Source organism: Bombina bombina, chromosome 5 (assembly GCF_027579735.1).
Source record: "Bombina bombina isolate aBomBom1 chromosome 5, aBomBom1.pri, whole genome shotgun sequence".
Classification (NCBI taxonomy): Eukaryota; Metazoa; Chordata; class Amphibia; order Anura; family Bombinatoridae; genus Bombina; species Bombina bombina.
In genome coordinates, this window is record NC_069503.1 from 853,871,643 (window position 1) to 853,885,672 (window position 14,030).

Genomic DNA, 14,030 nt, shown 5'->3' on the forward strand with positions numbered 1-14,030 from the left:
CTGAGCTCTGTACTCATCAGGGTATAGTGCATAGAAACATCACCATTAAATAATGCCAGTATGATTATGTGTGTACAGGGACGAAACTACAGGGGGTGAAGAGTCCGCAATTGTGACTGGCCCCCAAGGGTGGGGGCCCAGCTTAAAAAAAAAAAACAAAAAAAAAAAACGGTGACCTGCCACTGCCTGCACCGATATCATGTGAGTGTGACATGATGCTTCACTAGTGTTTCTGACTACAGGGGTTAGTCTTTCTGTTTTACCCTTTGGTGTTTATGTGTGTGTATGTGACTGTGTGCGTATTTATGCATGTATGTGTGTGTGTGTGCGTGTGTATGTATGTGACTGTGTGTGTATTTATGCATGTATGTGTGTATGTTTGTGTATGTTTGTGGAACCAGCAAATTACAGACCTTGTTACTACAGCATGGGGGGGCGGGGGGTAAACAGTGTCAGTCTATACAGTACCACTATATACAGTACGAGGGGGCAGGACCATGTCACAGACTACTGTGGTCACTTTATAAAGTGCTGGGGCGGGTAGGGTCAGGCCAGCCATCTCACCGGCAGATTACAGACTGTGTCACTGACTCACTATATACAGTACTGGTGGGTTAAACAGTGTCACTATATACAGTAATAGGGGGTCAGACCATCTCACAGACTGTGGGCACAGGGTACCTCCTTTTGCAGACATGTAATCTGATTCACATGTTTTTTCTGTGTTAAACATAAAAAAAATATATTTATCAAATTCACTTTTCTTTTTTTTGGGGGGGGGGGGCCTTCTTAGATTCTTGAACCTGGGCCCTGTGGTTTCTAGTTACGCCTCTGTGTGTGTAATTGTGTGTGTATATATTTATATAAACCTCCATGGGACTCTGCACACACTGTTTCTTCATCAACTGCCGTGCATGCAAGTACAGTGTAAATAGTCTCCAAAATACAGCACTCACCGGGTCTTGTAAACAATTTATTTATCAATGATAGTGACGTTTCAGGGAATATTATCCCCGTCCTCAGACCATAAATATATATATATATATATATATATATATATATATATATATATATATATATATATACACACACACAAAAAATCATTATATAGAGCAGCATATATTATTACTATTTTTTATAGAGTTGCCTTTGGGGGAGGGAGGCAAAAAAAAATTGCACCATTGCCCACTGTTGCGTTGGTCTGCTACTGTTCATTGTATTAGCAAAATCTACACTATTTTGCATTCTAGGTACATAACTATGGATAGTCTCTTATCAACTCTGCTGTGGTTAATTAGGGAGATTTATAAATGAGCTACTGTACTGATCAAACAATCACTGAGTAAGATGCTGTTCAGTCATGGTTCTAAAGTTTGGGATATGCATTTCAGACTGCCTAGGTAAAAATGTAATAAACAAAACATTCAGTGCTTTATTACAAGAAAATTGAGCAAAATAAATAATGAAATCATTTTAATATATATATATATATATATATATATATATATATATATATATATATATATATATATATATATAATTTTCTTCTACACAAAAGCATTTTAAAGGAACATGAAACCCAACAATTTTCTTTCATGATTCAGATAGAGAATACAATTTGCCTCTTTCTCTTGGCATCCTTTGTTGTAGAAACAGCAATGCACTAGGTGAGCCAATAACATGAGGCATATGTGTGCAACCACCAATCAGTCGCTCCTGAGCATACCTAGGTATGCTTCCCAACAAGGGATACTAAGAGAACTAAACAAATTAAATTAGAAGTAAACTGGAAATTTTAAAATTGCATGCTCTCTGAATCATAAAAGTAAAGGGGGTTCATGTCCATTTAAGGAAATTACATTTTGAGTTTTATATAGCTTCAGCTTTAATATACTGACATGATACCAAACTGATAATATACTATTTCCAACTCCATGCCACTCTCTCTGATGCATCCAATTCATCCTGCTAACGCAAGTTTCTAAGTATATTACCCTCGTAATCCACAAAAATATAAAAAGCACAAATATTTTTTTAATACATCGTTATCCGTTACAGTTCACTTATTATCTAGTCTGCAAAAGTTTACAGATAAACAAAACATGAATCATTCTATGGAGAGAGACCTGCTAATCAGAACATATGCTGATTTACTTACTGTAGTTCTGAAAATCTTCTTAAACCACCTTAAAACCACACAGGAGAGAGAGGCTGTGCGAAAGGAAGGGGCGGGTACATAGCTGAATGCCAGTGCGGGAGAACAGGGATACAGGATCTGCTGGGGGATACGGAATCTCTTAGTCGCTTTCTCCGTCTCTGTGCCAGTCTCATGGCCGGGCGCATGCGCTATATTGGACCGAGACTGCCTGGATGTAATGACCTTCACAGACTGGGGGGAGGGGATGGAGGAATCTCCGTAAACCCCGGTTAAGAGCCACTGGCCCACTGCCATGCCAATGGGATGCGGCGGGTGCGATGTGTCTGTACATACAGGGAGTTCTTGTGCTGGAAATGTTTATGTATGCAGCCTATTATTGATATAGTAGTACACGAATATGAAATACTATATTTAGATGTGGCCGTCTTTATATACGAACGTATGCTCGTTATGGAAGGCTTATTATCAGTGCAAATAGTTTATAGCAACATAAAAGCGCCCGTATTACTGAAAGTTACTTTATAAGGGGTTATAGGTGGGCAGTATAAAAAGCTTACCCAGTAGCAGTATATTAAAGTGCCCTTGTACGCAAACTGTTCATAGTCGATAAGAAAGAGCAGCATTTTAGCAACAGAAAAAGGCAAAACAAACATTAAAACATGTTTCCCACTGTTGTCTGCAGAGACCTATGTGTTTTATCTCATGTCAGTTCTATGATGTTCAGCGCTTTACTGGTCCATAGTTGAACAAGGCCGCTGAGCCAATTAGGGGCGGCATACATGTGTAGCTTACAATAACCAGCTATATTCAGTTTAAGATGAGCAATGTTTAGCCTCTTTGTGAAGTGTTGTGGAAAGTGACAGCACTTTCTTTGCTCTGCTTGGATCTAGCAGAGTAGTAGGTCTACACATTGTCATTTATAATGAAGCTTATAAGGATAGCATAGGCAAAATTAAACTTTCATGATTCAGACAGTGATTTTAAGCAACTTTCTAATTTACTCCTTTTATCCATATTTCTTCATCCTCTTGGTATCTTTATTTTAAAAAGCTGGAATGTAAGCTTTGAAGCCGGCCCATTTTTAATTCAGCTCCTGAGTAGCGCTTGTTGATTGTTGTCTAAATGTAGCCATCCAATCAGCAAGCGCTACCCATGTTCTGAACCAAAAATGGGCTGTCTCGTAAGCTTACTTTCCAGCTTTTTTTTTAAATAAAGATAGCAAGAGAATGAAGAAAATAGGAGTAAATTTGATAGTTAAAATGGCATGCGCTATCTGAATCTTGAAAGTTTATTTTTGACTAGACTATCCCTTTAAGGACTCTTACGTTACTTCTAATTTCTTTGATATCATATTTTGGATAAAGGCATATAATATCGAACAGTATCCAGGAACTATTGCAAAGTAATTTGGAATAAAAAAAACTTAATGCTGGTTTTTTTAACTGCTGGGAACATAACCACATGTAGGCTCTGTGCCAGTCTCTGAGCTTATATAGGCGCAGTATGCTCTGTGCAATAGCCATGCTTTAGCAGGGAGTGTACCTATCAATCAGCCTTTATGTAAGCACAGTGATTGGTCCATGCAAATAGTGCCAGTATCGTAGTGGTTAATATTGCAAGTATTTTGCTATAGTATGCTGACAGCTCTGAATTGAAATGTGCTTGCATTCATTTCAGTTTTAAATAGAAACCCGTTTAACCTCCATTAGCAAAAATCCTTGTAAAAGTTATTACTGTTTTAGACATAAGTACATATCTTACATGTGACTAGAACATCAGGATTCAAACATTATTTGTTTGTAATTTGTATGTATTGTGTGAGTGAAGACTTAAAGGGACACTGAACCCACATTTTTTTCTTTTGTGATTCAGATAGAGCATGTAATTTTAAGCAACTTTCTAATTTACTCCTATTATCAAATTCTCTTCATTCTCTTGGTAATCTTTATTTGAAATGCAAGAATGTAAGTTTAGATGCTGGCCCATTTTTGGTGAACACACTGTGTTGTTCTTGCTGATTGGTGGATAAATTCACCTACCAATAAACAAGTGCTTTCCATGATTCTGAACAAAAAAAATAGCTTAGATGCCTTTTTTCAAATAAAGAAAGCAAGAGAACGAAGAAAAATTGATAATAGGGGTAAATTAGAAAGTTGCTTAAATTTTCATGCTCTATCTGAATCACAAAAGAAAAAATTTGGGTTCAGTGTCCCTTTAACTTGTGTCATACAAGCCACTGCTGACTCTCTTAGGAGGTTGGGTGTTAGAATGCTAGTGCACAGTGCACTCACAGCATATGTGTGTATGCCGATAACAGTAATAACTTTTACTAGAAGCATTTTTGCTAATGAATGTATTGCAAAAATGCTTCTATTTAAAATCTAAATGCACCCATGCAAATTTCAATTTTGACCTTTGAGTAATTTTCAGTCACTATAAAAGTGACATATTTTAAGTAAATTGTAATTAACAAATTTGTAAAAATTATTTTTAGCAAATTAAATTTATAACTTATATATGGCTTCTGGGACCTGACTTGAGAAGACAGCATGTAGTTTAAAAAAATTAAAGCCAATTTGATTTCTACAGCGCATACCCAGCACTTGGGTAATGCTTGCTAAATGTTGCCACCAATCAGCAAGCACTACCCAGGGTGCTTAACCAAAAATGGGCTGTCTCCTAAGCTTACATTCCTGGATCTTTTTTTCAAATAAAGATACAAAGAAAAATTGATAATATGAGTAAATTAGAAAGTTGCTTAAAATTGCATTCTCTATCTGAACCATGAAAGAAAAAATGTGGGTTTCATATCCCTTTAAACACTTTCTTTATGTGTACAAATTGAGCTTTGTCCCATGCTCCCTAGAGAGGCCAAAAAGCAAAATATAACTTTTTTTTTTTTTTTAAATGCTGTAAATTACCTAAACCATCTGTTTGCTTTGCAGCATTTGCAAGTTTAAGATCAGTCCCTTCTGGCCTTTCTTTTGAGCTTAGAACAAGCACAATTTTACACAAAATCAAGAGGTTTTTGATGTCCTTTTAAAGGGCTAGAAAGGTCAAAATTAAAATGTGCACGGGTATATTTAAATAGAATTTTTTTTGCAATATATTTCTATTTGAAAAAAATGCTTCTAGTACCCTTAAATATTTCAATTTTGACTTTTCTATCCCTTTAAGCTTTTTAGCGGACAACAACAAAGTGAATGAGCAAAAGGTGGAACAAATACTTAAAGGGACATTCAACACCAGAAATGTTGTTGTTTTAAAAGATACATAATCCCTTTATTACCCATTCCCCAGTTGTGCATAACCAACACTGTTATATTAATATACGTTTTACTTATGTGATTAACTTGCATCTAAACATCTTCTGACAGCCCCTTGATCACTTGACATTTTCTTTATTATCTATTGACTTTCATTTTAGCCAATTAGTGCAGTGTCTGCCACAATCCACGGGCGTGATCACAATGTTATCTATATGGTTTTACATGAACTAGCTCTCGAGAGTAGAAAGGGGGGTAGTGTGGCTCCAAGGCAACTGTACAGATCGGCAACAATTTCAAATGCAGACAGCTTGAAACAGGAACAGCAGTCCATAGAACATCAAACTTCAAACACTGAGGTGCAAGCCACGAAAAAAGGTCTGAGCGTGCCCACGGTAATAGCAAAAGATCAAAGGAGGCAGCACACAAGGATATCCAATAAAAAAGGTATCTTTATTCCGACATATCCAAAAAGAAAAAATACACTAACACTCAAACACGAGGAAAAAAGGGGGCGTGTCCTTACGTGTTTTGTGCAGTGCGCCACTTAACCATAGGATAACAGGTAAGTAAAGACGTAATAGCTATATACCTGAACACCTCCAATCATTACTCAGCAGGTAAGTATGTGAGTGACAGAGTACAAGGGGTCGATCCGATAAAAATCGTCGCCGGCGACGCCAATATTTACGCTGGTTTGGTATCACATATACGGCGTAACCTAGAAGTTACGCCCGTATATTTCTGCCGTCGCCCGTAGTTTTTTGGGCCATAGGCAGGTATACCAAACCAGCGCAGTTTGGTATCCAATATGCAGCATAAGGACTTACGTGGCGAAAATGGAGAAATCTTACTCCATTTTCACCTCGCCACAAAAAGCAGCCGTAAGAAGCCTTACGCTGACTATTGGAGCCCCGTAACTCCCTAAACTAACTAGAAAAGAAACCTAACGCATGCGCAATGTCTATCTACCTGTCACCCGCGATCTGCTAAATAAAACCTAACGCATGCGCAATGTCTATCTACCTGTCAACCGCGATCCCCCCCCCGAAATCCCTAATAAAGTTATTAACCCCTAAAACCGCCGCTCCCGGACCCCGCCGCCATCTACATAAACTAACCCCCTACTGTGAGCCCCTAAAACCGCCGCCATCTACCTTATCCCCTAATCTGACCCCTTACACCGCCGCCACCTATATAAAAATTATTAACCCCTAATCTAATCCCCCTATACCGCCGCCAGCTATATTAATATTATTAACCCCTAATGTAAGCCCCTTACACCGCCGCCATCTCTATTAAAATGATTAACCCCTAATTTAATCTACCTACCCCGCCGCCAGCTATATTATCTATATTAACCCTAAGTATATTATAGTTAATATAGGTATTACATTATATGTATTAACCCTAATTATATTAGGGTTAATATAGTTACTATAGTATTTATATTAACTATATTAACTCTATCTAACCCTAACACCCCAAACTAAATTTATATTAAATTAATCTAATTCATATTATAAACTAAAATATTCCTATTTAAATCTAAATACTTACCTATAAAATAAACCCTAAGATAGCTACAATATAATTAATAATTACATTGTAGCTATGTTAGGGTTAATATTTATTTTACAGGTAAATTGTTAATTATTTTAACTAGGTATAATAGCTATTAAATAGTTATGAACTATTTAATATCTACCTAGTTAAAATAATTACCCAATTACCTGTAAAATAAATCCTAACCTAAGTTACAAATACACCTACACTATCAATAAATTAAATAAACTACAAATATCTATCTAAAAATACAATTAAATAAACTAAACTACAAAAAAAAAACACTAAATTACAAAAAATAAAAAAAAGATTACAAGATTTTTAAGCTAATTACACCTATTCTAAGCCCCCTAATAAAATAATAAAGCCCCCCAAAATAAAAAAAATTCCCTGCCCTATTCTAAATTAAAAAAAGTTCAAAGCTCTTTACCTTACCAGCCCTTAAAAGGGCCTTTTGTGGGGCATGCCCCAAAGAATTCAGCTCTTTTGCATTTAAAAACATATACAATACCCCCCCCCCATTACAACCCACCACCCACATACCCCTATTCTAAACCCACCCAAACCCCCCTTAAAAAAGCCTAACACTACCCCCTGAAGATCTCCCTACCTTGTCTTCACCACACCGGGCCAAACTCCTAATCCGATCCGGGCGATGTCTTGCTCCAAGCGGCAAAGAAGAATTCTTCCTCCCGGCGACGTCTTCCTCCAAGCTTCAGCAAAGTCTTCTTCCTTCCGGCAACATCTTCCATGAAGCGGCATCTTCAATCTTCTTTCTTCGCTCTGCCACCGCGGAGCATCCATCCCGGCCGACGACTGAACGACGAATGAGGTACCTTTAAATGACGTCATCCAAGATGGCGTCTGCCGAATTCCGATTGGCTGATAGGATTCTATCAGCCAATCGGAATTAAGTTAGAAAAATCTGATTGGCTGATTGAATCAGCCAATCAGATTCAAGTTCAATCCGATTGGCTGATTGGTTCAGCCAATCGGATTGAACTTGAATCTGATTGGCTGATTCAATCAGCCAATCAGATTTTTCTAACTTAACTAGAATCCTATCAGCCAATCGGAATTCGGCGGACGCCATCTTGGATGAAGTCATTTAAAGGTACCTCATTCGTCGTTCAGTCGTCGGCCGGGATGGATGCTCCGCGGTGGCGGAGCGAAGAAAGAAGATTGAAGATGCCGCTTCATGGAAGATGTTGCCGGAAGGAAGAAGACTTTGCTGCCGCTTGGAGGAAGACGTCGCTGGGAGGAAGAATTCTTCTTTGCCGCTTGGAGGAAGACATCGCCGGAGGAAGAATTCTTCTTTGCCGCTTGGAGCAAGACATCGCCCGGATCGGATTAGGAGTTCGGCCCGGTGTGGTGAAGACAAGGTAGGGAGATCTTCAGGGGGGTAGTGTTAGGCTTTTTTAAGGGGGGTTTGGGTGGGTTTAGAATAGGGGTATGTGGGTGGTGGGTTGTAATGGGGGGGGTATTGTATATGTTTTTAAATGCAAAAGAGCTGAATTCTTTGGGGCATGCCCCCACAAAAGGCCCTTTTAAGGGCTGGTAAGGTAAAGAGCTTTGAACTTTTTTTAATTTAGAATAGGGTAGGGAATTTTTTTTATTTTGGGGGGCTTTATTATTTTATTAGAGGGCTTAGAATAGGTGTAATTAGCTTAAAAATCTTGTAATCTTTTTTTTATTTTTTGTAATTTAGTGTTTGTTTGTTTTTTGTAATTTAGTTTAGTTTATTTAATTGTATTTTTGGATAGATATTTGTAGTTTATTTAATTTATTGATAGTGTAGGTGTATTTGTAACTTAGGTTAGGATTTATTTTACAGGTAAATGGGTAATTATTTTAACTAGGTAGATATTAAATAGTTCATAACTATTTAATAGCTATTATACCTAGTTAAAATAATTAACAATTTACCTGTAAAATAAATATAAACCCTAACATAGCTATAATGTAATTATTAATTATATTGTAGCTATCTTAGGGTTTATTTTATAGGTAAGTATTTAGATTTAAATAGGAATATTTTAATTAATAATATTAATATTAGATTTATTTTAATAAGAGTTTAGTTAGGATGTTAGAGTTAGATAGGGTTATTATACTTAATATATATATATAATTATAATAACGATATTAACTATATGAACCCTAATATAATTAGGGTTAATATAGCTGGCGGCGGTGTAGGGGGATTAGATTAGGGGTTAATACATTTATTATAGGTGGCCGCGGTGTAGGGGGATGTAGATTGTAGGCAAAAGAGCAGTTTACTTTGTGACAAAGCCCCGCCAAAAGCCCTTTTAAGGGCTGGCAAAAGAGCTGTTACTTTGGGGCATGGCCCGCAAAAAGCCCTTTTAAGGGCTGGCAAAAGAGCTGTTACTTTGGGGCAATGCCACGCAAAAAGCCCTTTTCAGGGCTATTTGTAGGGTTAGACTTAGGTTTAGTGGTAGGGATAGTTTAGTATTTTAGGGGTTAAATAATTTAATATAGATGGCAGCGGGGTAGGGGGATTAGATTAGGGATTAATAATTTTAAAATAGCGGCGGGGTAGGGGCTCACTTTAGGGGGTAGGTAAGGTAGATGGCGGCGGTGTTAGGGGCTCGCTTTAGGGGGTAGGTAAGGTAGATGGCGGCGGTGTTAGGGGCTCACTTTAGGGGGTTATAGATTTAATATAGTTGGCGGCGGTTTAGGGGTTAATAACTTTAATAGGTAGCGGCGGGCTCCGCGAGCGGCGGTTTAGGGGTTAATACATATTTTATTGTTAGGCTAGTGAGGGGGGATAGCGGATAGAGGGTTAGACGTGTCGGGCTATGTTAGGGAGGCGTGTTAGACTTGTCGGGCTATGTTAGGGAGGCGTGTTAGACAGTGCGGGTGATTTAGACGTTAGTCAGGTTTTGTAGGCGCCGGCAGCTTCTAACGTGCCGCAAGTCACTGGCGACGCCAGAAATTTGTACTTGCGCAGATTTCTGGACATCGCTGGTTTGTCAGACTTAAGGCACGTTAGCATCTGACGGCGACTTATATAGGATAGCTCGAGTTGCGAGCTGAAACTGTGGGCGACGCCGGTTCCCTCGCTTGCGCCGCAAACTACGATCTATATCGGATCGCGCCCCAAGTGTATTAAAAACAATTGAATTTAAGAAAAGAAAAGTTGAACAACTTCAAAAATGGTGAAATGACAACAGAGCAAAGTCACGTAATACAATCAGACTAGAAAAAAGGGGTTTGCTAATGTTACGCTACAAAAAAGAGACATCAAAGTTATTGTGATAATGACAAAAAGCGCAACTAGCTAAAAACATCACAATGAAAAATATCACAATGGGAAAAAAATATTCTAAAATACACCAAAGGAAGAGGCTAAATTGAAGCACAATATGTTACAAACTGCTATTTGTAACTGGCCCTTTAAATGAAAAATTGCCCTGCTTCCATGGATTGTGGAGAAGCCTATTTGCCAGCCTCCTTCCTCATGACTATGCCCCCTGGAAGATTGTGCCCCTGAGAACATATTAACTTTTATTGGGTGTGTATGGCCCTTTAATAACCGTCTGGGGACATATTGTGACTTTGATGAACAATGCCCCTTTAAGACTATGTCCCCAGACCTGTGAAATGACTTGTCCCTGGCTTTCTCCCACTTGGTTCAGTGGATAGGGCTTGCTGAACCCAGTACCACACAGGCAGAGTGTTCCACAGAAAGGGAGCACTATTACAAAGGCATTGGTTTTCATTGTGTGCCATTAAGAGTTAATGTTGTTCAATTCTAAATACAAGTTTGCTGGGATCAGCTCTAATTAAGTTTAGTGATAAACTTTCCCATTGTCTAATCAGACTGCTAGTGATAAGGTGGACTGCATTGTTTTATTGTGTGTAATGTTATCTGCTGAAGTAATGTTGTGGCCTGTCAAAGGGCGTTGCCTCTCTATCTAAATGTATCTAAATGTGTGATTGGGGATTTTATGCCTCCCCCTGAGAGTGTCTTTTTTGCATGTAACCTCAATAAAAAGCAGGCTGTGTGTCCAGCACATCAGACCTATTCTGACCCTTTAACTTGCAGCTTTGACTCATGTTTGTAGGGGACAGCTGTAATCACTACAGGCATTGCTATGTTTTTCATACTCCCTTAGCTACAGGGATTGCTACAGAAGGAAGAGGTTCACCTACTGGAGCCTGGTCGTAGGTCCAGGGCGCAGAGCAGACGGCGAGATACCAGCCCAGCAGCGGTGGTTCGTAGAGTCTGCATTACGTATGGTGGCTACGCAGTAGTTATAGTGTCTACGGTGCTGCTGCTCCTTTGGGGAGCGCTAGGAGCATCCTTTTCTACGGTCCAACTTCCAGCCAGCCTGGAGGCAACCGTAACATTTGGCGGCAGCGGTGGGATCGCGTCCTAGCGCAAAGAGCAGCACCCCAACAGCACTGGTATCGTAGGAGAGTTATTGAGGGCAACGCTAGCCACTGCGCAGCGTCCCTACCTACAGCAGCATGGAGCTGACAAGACACTGGTCAGAACCCTGTGAAGAGCACCTCAACCTGATCCGTCGCTATGAGGGCGCTGATTTCGTTCCAGAAGTAAAGAGGCGGCTAGTCCGATATGGTCCAGACCCTGTGCAGGAGGTAGTCAGTCGAATCATCCGAAAATTGGCTACTGAGAACGAAGCGGCACGAGCCTTTGAGCGCCAACTGTGGAGTTTGGGGGTATGGACACCTGCTCTCCAGCGAGAAAATGAGTTACAGGGGGCAGAGACAGTTGGTCCTGTCCCCCAGCAGCAGAGGAATATGCAGGGAATTGGGAGCCCAGACTCCATTCCCCAGCGGCAGGCTGAGTTACAGGGGGCAGAGACAGTTGGTCCTGTCCCCCAGCAGCAGAGGAATATGCAGGGAATTGTGAGCCCAGACTCCATTCCCCAGCAGCTGGAAGTATGTATGGGAGAGGAGCTTGTTACCCCCTCTCCCCAGCGGCTGCTTAACGCACCAGGGGGAGACAGTAAGCCCCACAACCGTGCAGATGGGACCGTGGTCTCTGCACTTACAGCACAGGGGGCAGAGACAGTTGCTCCTGTCTCCCAGCAGCAGAGTGAATTGCAGGGAATTGGGAGCCCAGACTCCATTCCCCAGCGGCAGGCTGAGTTACAGGGGGCAGAGACAGTTGGTCCTGTCCCCCAGCAGCAGAGTGAATTGCAGGGAATTGGGAGCCCAGACTCCATTCCCCAGCGGCAGGCTGAGTTACAGGGGGCAGAGACAGTTGGTCCTGTCCCCCAGCAGCAGAGGAATATGCAGGGGATTGGGAGCCCAGACTCCATTCCCCAGCGGCAGGCTGAGTTACAGGGGGCAGAGACAGTTGGTCCTGTCCCCCAGCAGCAGATAAATATGCAGGGAATTGGGAGCCCAGACTCCATTCCCCAGCAGCTGGAAGTATGTATGGGAGAGGAGCTTGTAACCCCCTCTCCCCAGCGGCAGCTTAACACACCAGGGGGAGAAAGTAAGCCACACAACCGTGCAGATGGGACCGTGGTCTCTGCACTTACAGCACAGGGGGCAGAGACAGTTGCTCCTGTCCCCCATCAGCAGAGTGAGATGCAGTGGATTGGGAGCCCAGTCTCCATTCTCCAGCTAACTCCTAACTTGGGCCCAGGGTTAACAGTGGAGATGTTAACCCCCACTGACCCCCACGTTCCCTTTGCCACCGGGCAGGACTATGCCCCAATGCCCCCAGCAGAAGAGCTGGCATTAGGACAGAGCGCTGCTGGCCTCTGCCCTACAGACCCCCTTGTTACAGGGCTGGCCTGCAAACCCCTCACCCCAGCAGAAGAGCTGGCATCAGGACAGAGCGCTGCTGGCCTCTGCCCTACAGACCCCCTTGTTACAGGACTGGCCTGCAAACCCCTCACCCCAGCAGAAGCACTGGCACCAGGGCAGAGTGCCGCTGGCCTCTGCCCCCCAAGTACCATCAGCTATTTGCCCAGCTGCGCCAGGAAGGCCGAGGATGCTACACTTTTATCCTACAACCTGGAACCTACAGGCCAGTACTGCGTATTGTGGGGGGGCTACTTTGCTGCTAATGTTTATTTGTGGGTGGGTTGCGAGACTAATTTAGGCACTGACCGACAGAAGGTCAGGTGCCTGGTTAGTCTCCCTCCAAAAGGGGAGATATGTTACAAACTGCTATTTGTAACTGGCCCTTTAAATGAAAAATTGCCCTGCTTCCATGGATCATGGAGAAGCCTATTTGCCAGCCTCCTTCCTCATGACTATGGCCCCTGGAAGATTGTGCCCCTGAGAACATATTAACTTTTATTGGGTGTGTATGGCCCTTTAATAACCGTCTGGGGACATATTGTGACTTTGATGAACAATGCCCCTTTAAGACTATGTCCCCAGACCTGTGAAATGACTTGTCCCTGGCTTTCTCCCACTTGGTTCAGTGGATAGGGCTTGCTGAACCCAGTACCACACAGGCAGAGTGTTCCACAGAAAGGGAGCACTATTACAAAGGCATTGGTTTTCATTGTGTGCCATTAAGAGTTAATGTTGTTCAATTCTAAATACAAGTTTGCTGGGATCAGCTCTAATTAAGTTTAGTGATAAACTTTCCCATTGTCTAATCAGACTGCTAGTGATAAGGTGGACTGCATTGTTTTATTGTGTGTAATGTTATCTGCTGAAGTAATGTTGTGGCCTGTCAAAGGGCGTTGCCTCTCTATCTAAATGTATCTAAATGTGTGATTGGGGATTTTATGCCTCCCCCTGAGAGTGTCTTTTTTGCATGTAACCTCAATAAAAAGCAGGCTGTGTGTCCAGCACATCAGACCTATTCTGACCCTCTAACTTGCAGCTTTGACTCATGTTTGTAGGGGACAGCTGTAATCACTACAGGGATTGCTATGTTTTTCATACTCCCTTAGCTACAGGGATTGCTACAGAAGGAAGAGGTTCACCTACTGGAGCCTGGTCGTAGGTCCAGGGCGCAGAGCAGACGGCGAGATACCAGCCCAGCAGCGGTGGTTCGTAGAGTCTGCATTACGTAT

At 41.5% G+C, this 14,030-nt stretch overlaps 1 protein-coding gene across 2 annotated transcripts in view; it reads right to left on the reverse strand.

The window, feature by feature from the left end:
- KCTD1 (potassium channel tetramerization domain containing 1) overlaps positions 1–14,030 on the reverse strand; it is a 416,307-nt gene that overhangs the window by 315,079 nt on the left and 87,198 nt on the right. Inside the window, exon 1 of one of the 2 annotated variants that reach the window (XM_053714995.1) lies at positions 2,159–2,321. The exons of the other annotated variant lie outside the window; for it this stretch is intronic. The gene's annotated coding sequence lies outside the window, so the exon portion shown is untranslated. Of the gene's footprint in view, positions 1–2,158; positions 2,322–14,030 lie in introns of those variants that run through there. 2 annotated transcript variants of the gene reach the window in all.